This window comes from Dipodomys ordii, unplaced genomic scaffold (assembly GCF_000151885.1).
Source record: "Dipodomys ordii isolate 6190 unplaced genomic scaffold, Dord_2.0 Scaffold70, whole genome shotgun sequence".
NCBI classification, from domain to species: Eukaryota; Metazoa; Chordata; class Mammalia; order Rodentia; family Heteromyidae; genus Dipodomys; species Dipodomys ordii.
Genome location: NW_012267286.1, coordinates 4,274,188 through 4,288,188, shown reverse-complemented (window position 1 = coordinate 4,288,188; position 14,001 = coordinate 4,274,188).

Genomic DNA, 14,001 nt, shown 5'->3' with positions numbered 1-14,001 from the left:
GAGCCCGGCCTCCTCCCGCTCCGCTCCCAGCAGCGCGCCGCCCGCGCACCCCTGAGCCTCTATAAAAGCTGCGGGAGGGCGGGAAGCGTCCCGGAGCCCGCCCCTTCCCTCCGCGAGGTCTCCGCCTCCGGTTGGTCTCACAACCAGCTTCCAAGCGCCCTGAGCCGGCCTGGACCGCGCCTTCCTGAACCTGGATGCCCAGGCCTAATTCTGAAAAGAAAGGAACTAGGTCACCACAATCCCAGCTTACCTCCCCACCCCACCCCCCCGCCCCAACCATGGTGTCCTGGGGTGCTGAGCTGGCAGGGAGTGGAGGTCATCCTAGAGATGTGTAAACTAAGGCCGCGGCAGGATTCCTCCCACCCGGGGTGGGGGGTCCCCGCGCATTCCTCCCTCCACCCATCCCCGGACCTGTCCTGATGCCCCAGAGTCCAGGGCGCCAGAAGCAAAGCCGGGGTACAGGGGGACCCCCCGGCACCGAGTCCCTCTGAGCTCAGAGTCAATAGGCACGACCACTGTTCTGCCCCAGAGAGAGTTAGAGAAAAAGCTAAAGATAACGATATCGGAGCAGACAGGACTGGGGTGGATAAGGAGAAAATGGGTTGGAATTAGAGGAAGGACCTGGCAGCCCTAGTTCATGGTTGGGGAGCCTGGGCACTGCTTCTTAACCAATGGAAGCCCGTCTCTACGCTGGATTCTGTGCTCAATTTCACGACAGGCGCTTATTTGTGGACCGTTTCCCACTGGCAATAAAACTAGATAACAGAATTGCAAATCAAAGAACACTGAGATTCCATCTTACCCCAGTCAGAATGGCTGTTATGAAGAACACATGGAATTTTGCCCAAGGTTTGGGGAAAAGAAACCGTCATACAATGTTGGAGGGGATGTAAATTAGGGTAGCCACTAGGGAAGTCAGTACTTAGTTTCCTCAAAAATCTAGAAGTAGAACTTTTAGTTCCACTACAAATGATCCTGCTCTATGCCGACTGAGGGAGTAAACCTATATAAACACTCGTGAATGAATAAAGAATGTGGTGTGTATGTCATGGACTATTATTCCGCCGTAAAGAAGAAAAACTTATGTCATTTGCAGGAAAATGGATGGAATTGGAGATTATCATATTATGTGAAGCAAGCCAGCATAGGGCTTTTCTCTCATAGGTGAAATGCAGGCCTAAAGCAGAAAGAACACATGAACAAACAAAGGGGGATTATATGGGTGGATACTAGCAGGAGAGGGCAAAAGGTTCATGGAGGCGTATGATCCAGCGCTACTGTATACTTAAATGAGAATATCACAATGGAACACATTATTTAGTAAAATAAAAGAAGGACCATTCATTTGAAAAATGATATAGGCTGGGGGCTCTGGGGGCTGATGACTTATGCCTGTAGTCCTGGATACTCCGAAGGTGGAAATCTGAGGAACAGAGTTGGAAATCAGCAGTAAAGGCCAGAAGAATCTTATCTCAAAAAAAGTCAGAAGGAAAGCTGTGGCTCAAGTGGTAGAGTGTCAGTCGGGAGGAAGAAAAAAAAAAGCTAAAGGCTCAGGCCTTTAATTCAAGCCCCATTACACACACACACACACACACACACACACACACAAAGATATGGATTCTACCCCACCCCTGGGCAAGAAAGCAAACACATACGTGAAGCAGATTCCAGTAAGGTCAGCAATTGTGTTTGTTAATCATCAACATTTATTATTTCTTCTCTACTAGAGAGACAGCCAGGTGTCCTCTTTCAGTTGCAGATCATTAATGTAGAAGATAGTGCATGCAACTTGATAATGCCAAGAAACTCATACCATAAAACACTTTTACCAGAAGAGTAGTTTCTGCTCTCTGCTATAAATATGCTTAATAAACTGCAAAGGACCATATAAGTAGGGCTTATTTTGGGTTAGTCTGGGTTTTGGTGATACTGGGCCTTAAACTCAGGGCCTCTGTCTTGCTAATCAACTGCTCTACCACTTGAGCCATACCTCCATCCTTCAACAAGTTATTCATAATAACATTAATAGAGATACTGAATCGTTGCTGTAATTGGAGGTGCTGGAAATTATTTTCTTCCTAAGTTTCTCTGAAGATGAATGACTTAGTTGGTTTACTAAATGACCCAGAAAGAGACTTCAAATAAATACAGATTGAGAGAAGAATGTAATTTTAGTGATGGTTGTTTCCATCGGACAATTGGTTTTTCTTTTTTTTAATCTTAAAACTGAAAATAGTCTTATAGGAACTGAGAAACAGTCAAGAGTTTGGTTTCTGTTCCCTAAGGCATTGGGGGCATGCTGGACAGGGGTCAAAGTCAGCAGGTGGGTAGAAGTTGTCCCTGCTTCTCTCTGAGCACTGTCTCTGAGCTCAGTCTTCAATCTTGACTGTCAGTCTACATGAAAACTGACAAAATGTCCAGAAGGCTTCTAGAAGCTTGAATAAGCCCAGAACCAAAAGGAAATGTACCCATTTCTTTCTGTAACTTCAATTGGTTGAGGTTTATGAAGATCTCCAGGACATATTTACAACTTCAATGATTTTAAGTCACTTGTATTTACTTGGTAGGTAAAGTAATTTGTAATTTGTGCTTTATTGCTGTTTGCTTTGGGAGTGTGTGTGTGTGTGTGTGTGTGTGTGTGTGTGTGTCTGTGCATGTGTGTGTGTACACTGGGACTTGAATTCAGGGCCTGAGGATAATTTCTTAGCTTTTTTTTGCTCAAGGCTGGCACTCAACAACTTGAGTCATAGCTCCACTTCTAGCTTTTGGGTGATTAATTGGAGATAAGAGTCTCATGGACTTTCCTTCCTAGCTGGTTTTGAACTGTACTCTTCAGATTACAGTTTACAGTAATCTTCAGATTACAGTAGCAAGAATTACAGGTGTGAGCCATCAGTGCCCAGCAACTGTTTCTGTTTGGGCAAAATTAGAAGTTTTCAGTTGCCTTATTTTTTTTTTGTACTGGTCCTGGGGCTTGAACTCAGGGCATGGGCACTGCCCTTGAGCTTCTTTTGCTCAAAGCTAGTACTCTACCATTGGAGCCACAGCTCGACTTCCAGCCCAAAGATCCTCAGATTTCACCCTCCTGAGTAACTAGGATTATGGCGTGAAACACCAACCTCTGGCTTCAGAAGTTATTTTTTAAATGAAAAGAAAATTTTACAGATTTACTACCAATTTTCTTGTTTCATCTTCATCCAATGTCAAAGTTGAACCAAATAGAGCAGTACTAGCTCTTTTGGAAAACAAGAACATCCCTCTTTGATAGGAAAAGTGGCTTTATTGTTACAGGAGCACAGTTAAAACTTTCTGTAATGAAAGGTGACTCGGAAGCTGGATCCTACTGGCTCATGCCTGTAATTCTAGCTACTCAGGAAGCTGAGACCCTGAAGGCGAATCCAGATGTAAAGCCAGCTCAGGCAGAAAAGTCTGTGAGACTCCATCTCCAAATAATCAGCAAAAATCAGAGCTGGAGGCATGACTTAAGGGGCAGAGTACCAGCTGTGTACAGCAAGAAAACCAAGAAAGAATGTAAGGCTTTGAGTTCAAGTCCTGGTGAAGGAAGGAAAGAGCAAGCAAGGAAGGAAGGAAGGAAGGAAGGAAGATAGGAAGGAAGGAAGGAAGCAAGGAAGGAAGGAAGGAAAAGAAGAAAAGGAAGGAAAGATGGGTGGAGAGAGAAAGAGAAGAGGAGAGAGCCAGGAGAGTGAAAAAGAGAAAAGAAGAAAGTTTGTTTGTAAGAAAATTACAGAAGGAAGTACTGACTCTCAGGCTGGGAAGGTGGCTTAGTGATAGAGTCAGGGACAGTGCCCAGGCCCTGGGTTCAAACCTCAGTATTGGCAAAATAAATAAATAAAATACAAAGAAAAGGGCTGGGAAGATGGCTCAGTGGTAGAGTGCTTGCCTTGCATGCATGAGGCCCTGAGTTCGATTCCTCCGCACCATATAAGCAGAAAAAGCCGGAAGCGGCGCTGTGGCTCAAGTGGTAGAGTTCTAGCTTTGAGCTGAAGAGCTGAGAGACAGCACCCAGGCCCAGAGTTCAGGCCCCACAACAAGAAAGGAAAATAGGAAGGAAGGGGGCTGGGAAGGTGGCTCAGTGGTAGAGCCCTTGCCTTGCATGCCTGAGGCCCTGGGTTCGATTTCTTAGCACCACATAAGCAAAAAGGAAAAAGCCGGAAGTGGTGCTGTGGCTCAAGTGGTAGAGCGCTAGCCTTGAGCTGAAGAGCTGAGGGACAGCGCCCAGGCCCAGAGTTCAGGCCCCATGACCGGACCCAAAAAAAAAAAAAGGAAGGAAGGAAGGAGGGAAGGAAGGAGGGAAGGAAGGAAGGAAGGAAAGAAGGAAGAACTCTCTATCAGATTGGAGAACAGCAAGGCCCCAATAGAGGCTTGCACTACAGTCTGTTCCCACAGGCCTGCTGTAAAGGCCTTACTGGTAGTTCCCATTTGGAAAAAGAACTAAACAAGAATGAGCATTCATGCTCATCTCATTGTGGTTATATCATCTTAATAAATTAATTCTTTTCTCATGAAGTGACTTCAAAGATGAACACTTTCTCTTGCACTTGTGTGAGCCTTTTCCATTAGACCAAATGGTCTAATTCACCTCACCTGTGAATTTGATGCAGGCCTAGTGTAGGGCTGGGGGTGGGGTAGAGATGAGGGGGCTTTTACAATTAGTGCTCTTCACTCTACTTAGGTAAGTGCTCTGAGTGGCAAAAAAACAAAAAGCCCTAAGTAGCAAACTGAACTATTCCTGGAAGACATTAAAAGGAACTCTTTAGAGACACTCCCAAAAGCTGAGCTTGGATTCTTTACCAAATCAAAACAGAAGAAGTTATTAGACACCTATGTTCTTGATACAAAAAAAGGGTCATTTATTTTAAAATGTTAGTGCCTAACCATTTAATTTGAATAATATATAATATAAAATCACCACAATTCAATACGTTTCTGTCTAGCTTTGAGCAACATAAGATGCCTGAGTAGTATTGGTGTTAGGAAATAAAGTAAAATCTTGTGTCAGAGCTCCTATTCAAGTCACCGTGTCCCACTGGAAAATGTTCTGCCGTCATCTCTAACAGCCCCACGATATGGGTTCCACATCAGTACTATTTAGTAACTTGGCTGTTTGGGACTGTAAAGATTTTTGCTCATGGAAAGAATCTTAAGTATATCTTTTAGATACTTTCTCATTTAAAATTTAAAAAAAAATAGAGGAAGTTTAGTTTGTGACCAGGCAGTCAAATCCTATAGGAGGAAAAGAGCTGCTTATCTGTTTGTGTCTCTTCATTGTTGGGATCCATGATATCTATTCGCTATACCCCACTGACTTCCTTGTTCATTCAGATTCTTAGATCTACACATGCCTTTGGGTGGCATCTCATAGCTGGGTGCGACCCAGCCAACAGCTAGCCAGAAAAACACCTGCAACTGTCAACAACCAGCCCAAAGGGAGATCTTTAGCATTCTGAGCCGCCTGCACCCCAATGTCTGGCTGATGGAAACATGGCATAAATTTTTAAAAGGCTGTGTTTCATTTGGTTGATTGTTTCCATTCATTATAGAATCTACCTTTATTTTCCCTTGAAATTCTGTCTTTTTCTTCCTTTTCCCCACAGTCCTGGGGCTTGAACTCAGGGCCTGAGCACTGTCCCTGAGCTTCTTTTGCTCAAGGCTAACACTCTTACCACTTGAGCCACAGCACCACTTCTGGCTTTTTCTGTTTATATGGTACCGAGAAATAAAACCCAGGGCTTCATGAATGCTAGGCAAGCACTCTATCACTAAGCCACATTCCCAGGCCCCCTTTGAATTCTTAAAATTCTATAAAATGACCATGTTTTTTTTTTTACGACACCATTTACATACATTGAAAATGCATCTTCTATAAATAGTTTACAGGGAATTTAATGGGTGCCATCTTAAGCTGTAAACATTGAGACAATTTGTTACACAAAGGTGCCAGCCCTGAGTAAAAAAGGCTAGAGGAGCCGGGCACCAGTGGCTCACGCCTGTAATCCTAGCTACTCAGGAGGCTGAAATATGAGGATCGAGGTTCAAAGCCAGCTCAGGCAGGAAAGTCCGTGAGCCTCTTATCTCCAATAAACCACTAAAAAACCGGAAGTGGTGCTGTGGCTCAAGTGGTAGAGCACTAGCCTTGAGCTGAAGAGCTGAGGGACAGTGCCCAGGCCCAGAGTTCAAACCCCAAGACCAACAACAACAACAAAACGTTCTGTTACAACTACACTCAGTGTGACCTCCCTGATCCCGACCCCAGGGAGTCAGGAGCATACCCCCAATAAACTTTCCTGCCCATCTTTTTATTCCTCTCTGCGTGGTCCTTTTCTCTCCTAAAACCTTACATCTGGTGCTGACACCCAGGAAGGCGGTAGTGCTTCGCTTTGCCCTTGGGCGACCTGCGTACGGGCACTGCCCCTTCTCAGTCTCTCTTTTCCTCTCCTCCTTTTCCTGAGGCCTCCTCCATCAGGAGCACGGAGCTTACTTTGGGCTCTACAGCCACTTGACAGACGGGAAGCCGTGCATATCTCGTGGACGGCCACCAGGTGGCTTGGGATATTATTGGTCATCTGAGGCTTGTCCCCCCCCTTTCTCTCTCTTTCTCTGTCTCTCTGTGTCTCTTTCTCTATCTGTCTCTCTGTCTCTGTCTGTCTTTCTTTCTCTCTGTGTGTGTGTGTCTGTCTGTTTGTCTCTGTCTCTCTCTGTCTCTCTCTCTCCCCCTCTCTCCCCTCTCTCTCCCGCCTGATCAGGCCAAGGAACTCAGGCCCACCTTCTAAACATCTACTACATTCAGATTGGATGAGTCCCCACCTACTCTCCCAGGGTGTCCTGGCCTGCTCCCTCCGGAACTCTTCTCCCAGGAACTGGGATCTGTCTGTGAGTCAGGAGCTCGAGCCCGAGTCTCCCTCCGGCCACTGGGCCCGGCTCTAAGAATAACCAGGGAGTGGGGCTGGGAAGGTGGCTCAGTGGTAGAGCGCTTGCCTTGCATGCATGAGGCCCTGAGTTCAATTCCTCAGTACCACATAAGCAGAAAAAAAAAAGCCAGAAGTGGCCCCGTGGCTCAAGTGGTAGAGCACTAGCCTTGGGCTGAAGAGCTGAGGGACAGCACCCAGGCCCAGAGTTCAGGCCCCACGACTGACAAAAAAAAAAAGAATAACCAGGGACACCTGTCATCTCGGGACCTCTGCTGCACGGTAACTCTTGGGCTGAGACAGGACTAAGCCATCTTCAGCCTTAGTTTTACCCCGGGCTGCCTGGGCACCATGGGAAACCAAAATTCCAAACCGGACCCCTATACTCCTTTGGGTTGTCCATTGGCTGACCTCATATCTCTAAGCCTTAGGCCTGACCTTCATATTCTTCTGTAACTGGGAAGGGCCTATCTACCAGCTCCATAACCAGTCGTGCTGGCCTGAAAATGGGACTTTCAATGTTCACATATTGCCCGATCTCCACAGTTTCTGTGAGTGAGTGGGAAAGTGGGCTGAAATTCTGACCACCAGGGATTCCTCTACTTACATCCCTCCCTCCGTCTCTCCTGTCCCCATATCAAATCTGGCTTCTGGGGCAAGATCCCTCCAAAAGCTTTCTCCCTTCCTCTCCCCCTCCTGACCCTCTCGACTCTCAGCCCCTCCACCTGTAGCGTCCACTGCCCTGTGTGCCAGCTGACCCCACTGGGCTGAGGGTCTGATATCTCATCTGGCATGATCTCCATGTTACACTCTGCTCCACTCTCACGATGGAGGAGTGTGAGCCAGTCCCTCAGGCTGTCCAGGCTCATGGGGATGAGATTCACCTTACAGGTACCCCCATGTCTGTGGGGGCTGAGACGGTCTCCCCGACAGGACCCTCACTGGGAACTGGTACCAGACAGACACACAGGTAGGCAGGGCTGGACGCTGGCAGAGGGGCAAAATGACTCAGAGCCTCTTGGCTAGTTGACAGGAGGCCTCCCACAAGGTTGTTCATTTTGGTAAATTGAGGGAAATTACTCAGCCCCTTAGCTAGACTAAACACACCCCCATGGACCCTGCCTTCCCGGCTGCTGCTGTGTTTTGGTCTCTCACTTTATCTCTCAGTTAGCTCCAGACATAAAAAATAAACTCAAGAAGGGGGAAGACGGCCCTCAGACTCCTATCCGGGAGCTGGTAAACGTGGCCTTGAAAGTTTTTCATGCCCACGAGGAAGAGGAAAAGGCTGATAGGGAACAGGCTGCCCTCTCAAAAGCACTGAGTCAACCATTCTTCCAGTGCAAACTCCAAAACAAGCTACGTGCCCCAAGTCCCTGCTCACAACTTCTGCTTTTACCCTGCCCATCAAAGCTCTGCTACAACTACACTCAGTGTGACCTCTCTGATCAGGACCAGGGAGTTTGCCTGGGAGTGTACCCCAATAAACTTTCCTGTCAATCTTTTAATTCCTCTCTCGTGGTCCTTTTCTGGCCTAAAACTTTATGGAAGGAAGGAAGGAAGGAAAGGGAGGGAAGGAAGGAGGGAGGGAAGGAGGGAGGGAGGGAGGGAAGAAGGAAGGGAAGAAGGGAAGAAGGGAAGGAAGGAAGAATACATTCTTTTTTTGGGGGGGAGGGGTCCAGTTGTGGGGTCTGAACTCTGGGCCTGGGTGCTGTCCCTCAGCTCTTCAGCTCAAGGCTAGCACTCTACCTCTTGAGCCACAGCGCCACTTCCGGCTTTTTTCTTTTTGTTTATGTGGTGTTGAGGAACTAAACCCAGGGCCTCATGCATGCAAGGCAAGTGCTTTACCACTGAGCCACCTTCCCAGCCCCAAGATACATTCTTGATCAATGGATTCTTGATCAATTAATTCCAGGGCCAATTAATTCTGTCCCTGGAAACTCCAGTCACCACTAAGAGACAGAGATCATGAAAGCAATATGAAAAACAGAAAAAAAAATTGAAGGAGTTACATTATTTCTGGCAGTGATATGCTGTCTAACCAGTTAGTGATCTTACTTTTTAATTCTAACTTTCCTTGAATACTATTCCGTGTCTGGATGGTTTTATAGTTTTAAAAAAAAAGAATAACGCCCCTTAACATCGTATTTAAATATTTATTTAGTTTATTAGTACATCTGTGTTAATTTTGTTAGCTATATTGAAGTTTAATCTGCATTAATTCTTAAAATGCATGTATCACTAGCTTCCTAATAAGCAATAGCATTTTGTATTATTAATAAGAGAAACCCTAAAATGTACAGAATCTGATTGGTCACATATTTGTTTTATTTTCTCCTAAAATAAAATATAAAATAGGTAATATTGGTGAGGGGAAAAAAAGCCTGATCTGGACTAAATTATCTATCCTCCATCTCTCCTTCTCTTTCTGTATTTACTGTTGTCATTGTATTGTTGGCTACATACCTATTCTAACAAGAAAGTTCCCCCATTGCATTCAGATTGTTACGCCCACAAATACATGGCTACTACCCGCAATTTGAAGCTTCACCTTTATGGCATAATTAGTTGTATATTAAAATAATTAAGGTGACAAGGAAATCAGTATGTTCCAACACTGATAGAACTTTGGGGGGGAAAAGTTTAATTGTATTTCAAAATCTGCTTCCTTCAGTTGTGTGTGTGTGTGTGTGTGTGTGTGTGTGTGTGTGTGTGTGTGCCAGTCCTGGGGCTTGAACTCAGGGCCTGGCACTGCCCCTGAACTCTTTTGCTCAAAGCTAGCACTCTACCACTTGAGCTACATCTCCACTTCCAGCTTTTTGATGATTAGCTGGAGATAAGTCTCATGGACTTTCCTGCCTTGGTTGGCCTTAAGTTGTAATTCGCAGAGCTTCCTGAGTAGCTAGAACTTCAACTTCGGGTCACCAGGATAGCTGCCCTTGAGTATCTCATTTAATCTAGGCTTAATTGACAAGGTTTTCTTTCTACTCAATGTATTCTTTTTACCAAGACTTAAAAAAAATATTCCATCCCCTGCTTTCTGCCACTGTGCCATTGATTTCTTCTGTCTAAAGTCCTCCTTGGTGGTCTTACCTTATCTTCCCATCCTCCTTCACTATGTGCATCATTGAGGGCTCTAGACCACTCCCACTTCATTGTATCCATGACCCAAACCACCATCACTCCCAGATGCCTGGCTTGTAGGTAGAGCTTCCTGACTGGGTGTGTGACCTACTTGGCTCCACTGTTGCCCTCTTGAAAGTCTTAATTTTTAGACAAGAGCTCTACCCTCCAATTATGTGCTGTTCTTGTTTTGGGGCGGGAGCGCAAGTGGTTTCTAGGCATTCTTCCTCTAGCTTCTGTACAGATCCTTCTTTCTCTGCATAAATCCTAGGCTGGGTGTAAAGCTCAGTAATAGTGTTTGCTTAGCTTCTACAAGGCTCCGGGTTTGATCTCAGGATTCTAAAATAAAAATGTCTCACCCATCTAAGTTGTAACATTAGCTAATTTTTTCTTGGCGGCCTTTTTTTTTTTTTCATCCTGTCTGTTCTTTGCTCATTTCTCACTGCAGTTTAAGCTTTTTTTTACTTCCTCTAAGTTATTTATCCATATTTCTCTCCCCCAGGCCTGGGAATCTATGTCCTGAAGATTTCTTTTCCTGTCTGTTTTATTTCTGCTGTTGCCACAATTAGTGAAACCCTATCAGTACTTCTGTCTAGAATATTTCTAGTCTTTTAACTCATTTTTCCTAATTCCTATTTTACTTCCCCTCCCCTCTTATCTAACTCCTATCTTACTTTCTAATTCATCTACCAGTTGGTGGGTGCTGGTGGTTCATGTCTTTAATCCTAGATACTCAGGAGGTTGAAATCTGAGGATTGCATTTTGAGGTTAGCTCTGGGGAGGAAAACCAACAAGGCTCTTATCTCCTATTAACTTCCAAAAAAAAAAAAAGCAGGAAATGGAGCTGTGGCTCAGGTGGTAAAGCTCTAACCTTGAGCAAGAAAATTTCAGGGACAGCATTCAGGCCCTGAGTTCAAGCCCCAGGACTGACAAACAAACAAACAATAACTAACCAACTTTCCAACTGCAAATGTTCTTTTTAAAAGAGTTGTCTGATTTTATGACCCTATACCTTAAATATTCTATGATCTCCCAATGTTATTTTCAAGACAAATACTCACACTCCTTAGAATGAAACACAAAGTTCTTGTATCATGAACTAACCCTTGTCTATTTTTTCAGCTAATTTCTAGACACATCTTCCTGGGCTTAATTAACATTTGGCCAAAAAAAAAATCTTACTTTTTTTTTTGTTGGTCATAGAACTTGAGCTCAGGGCCTGGGTATTGTTTCTGAGCTCTTCTACTCAAGGCTAGCACTCTACCACTTTGAGCCATAGCTCCACTTCTGACCTCCTGGTGTTTAATTGGAGTCTCATGGACTTTCTGCCTATGCTGGCTTCAAACCATGATCCTTAGATCTCAGCCTCCTAGTAGCTAGGATTACAGGTGTGAGCCACCAGTGCCCAGCTGATACTTACTTTTAACCACAGTAAGTAAATGAATGATCATTTACCAGCTTGTCTGGGCATTTTATATGCTAGATGGAAAATCAAAATGAATATGATAGTGAACCCAGTTTTTCTAAGTATGTTCTAATGTACTTGCTTTTCTAGATATCCATCTAAAATCAATCTAATGATTGAAGCTTGTGATTTTAAAGTTTCCATTGTCTTTGAAAACTTCCTGGAAGGGGACCCTACTGCATTGCTGGTGGGAGTGTAATCTTGTTGAACCACTTTGGAAAGCAGTATGGAGGCTCCTCAAAAGACTCCACATAGAACTCCCCTATGACTCATCACTTTTAGCCATTTACCCAAACGATCACAAACAAGGCCATACTGAAGCTACCAGCACAACTATGTTTATCACAGCATTATTTACCATAGCTAAGATATGGAACCAACCCAGATGCCCCTCAGTAGATGAATGGATCAAGGAAGTGATATATATATATATATATATATATATATGTATGTATGTATGTATGTATGTAATGGAATTCTATGCCTCCATCAGAAAGAAGGACACCACCCCATTTGTTAGGAAATTGAAAGACTTGGAAAAAAATTATATTAAGTGAAACAAGCCAGACCCAAAGAAACATGGGTCTCATGTTTTCCCTTATCAGCAATAACAAGGACAAGAAGAAGAGGTCAAAAGCTATGTACATATGGCCATATAACCTGGTGCTAAGTGAATTGAACCCCAAGATAGGGACGCAAGAGATTTTATCTTTCTTGTTGTTCTTTTTTGTACATTTTTTTGTAAAAATACTGTACAGAGGGGTTACAGTTACATGAGCAAGGTAATGAGTGCATTTTCTATTGAGCATTGTTACCTCCTCCTTTGTTTTCCCCCTACCATCCCTTCCCTCCCACCTCCACAACTCCCCCGCCTGTTGTTCTTTTTAATGTACTTATAATGTACTATGTGATTTTTTTTTGTTTCTTTGTATGTTCTTCCCCCATGGTATAACCCCTGTTGTCATTGTATTTAATTCCAATGTCCTGCATCTTGTATTATATATATTTCTAATTTGGGGAGGGGAAGGGAAATAACAAAATGCTGAAATAAAGATACAGGATGACATTGTAACAATGAGCCACTATGTTGAAAGCGAACTTTACAACTTTGGGGGGGGGGAGTTAGAGGGGGGGAGGGAAGGGATGGTAGGGGAAAAACAAAAGAGAGGGTAACAATGCTTGATAAGAAATAGACTCATACCTTGCTCATGTAATTGTAATCCCTCTGGACAGTATCTTTACAATAAAAAATATATATTACAAAAAGAAAACTTCCTAGAAGTCAATGTTACGATTATATGTTATATCTTTATGTCTCCATAGCCCCGAGGCTTCTGCCAGGAATCCTTATCAGAGGATGGTGCAACTGGTTCAGGCCACACAGAAGGTTAGTGAGTCACCTGCCCTCCTTCTGTCTGCTATTTCCTCTTTTCCATGTGACCAAGGCCACGTTTTAGGCCCTAGAATCCCATCAAATGTCCAATTTCTGACATTTTTTGCTCACCCATCTCTAAATAGAATTCTGGGGGGAAAAAATCTGCCTGACATATTTTTAAGATGATGCCCATCTTTTATTGTAATTTTAAATAGTTGCCCAAGGGGACATGCTTAATATATAAAACTCTTACATAGTCTTTTAAGTGAGTCCAATGAAGATGACAGAGCCAAGTGATCACAGGTTCCATGGCACCCTGCTAAAAGCACGTGCAAGTTACTTTTTCAACAGTTGGAAATGTCATGTTCTTTTCCTTTTGGGGGGGGGGGGCTTGAACTCTGGGCCTGGGCGCTGTCCCTCAGCTCTTCAGCTCAAGGCTAGTACTCTTCCACTTGCGCTGCATGGCCACTTCCAGTTTTCTAAGTGGTTTATTGGAGATAAGAGTCTCATGGTCTTTCCTGCTCAGGCTGGCTTTGAACTGCAATCCTCAGATCTCAACCTCCTGAGTAGCTAGGATTACAGGCGTGAGCCACCAATGCCCTGCTGTCATGTTCTTTTTTTTTTTTTTTGCTGGTTGTGGGGCCTGAACTCTGGGCCTGGGCGCTGTCCCTCAGCTCTTCAGCTCAAGGTTAGCACCCTACCAATTGAGCCACAGCACCACTTCTGGCTTTTTTTTTTCTGCTTATGTGGTGCTGAGGAATCGAACCCAGGGCCTCATGCATGCGAGGCAAGCACTCTACCACTGAGCCACCTTCCCAGCCCTGTCATGTTCTTTTTTTAGCTCCTTAAGCTCCTATTTTCCTTCTACTTCCTTTATAGACTTTTCTCTAAAAGAAAAGTCAATACACTTCAAAGATTTTATCATATTTTCTGCCACATGTACAACTTATGTACTGAAATTATTTACTTCCTTTGACTATAAACACTAAATATTAAATGTTTTAGATTATATTGTAGGTTACAACTATTAATTTTTAACTGATTAAAAAGACAAAAATAAAGAGTTGGGCATTGGTGTCTCATGACTGTAATTACCTACTTAGGAGGCTGAGATC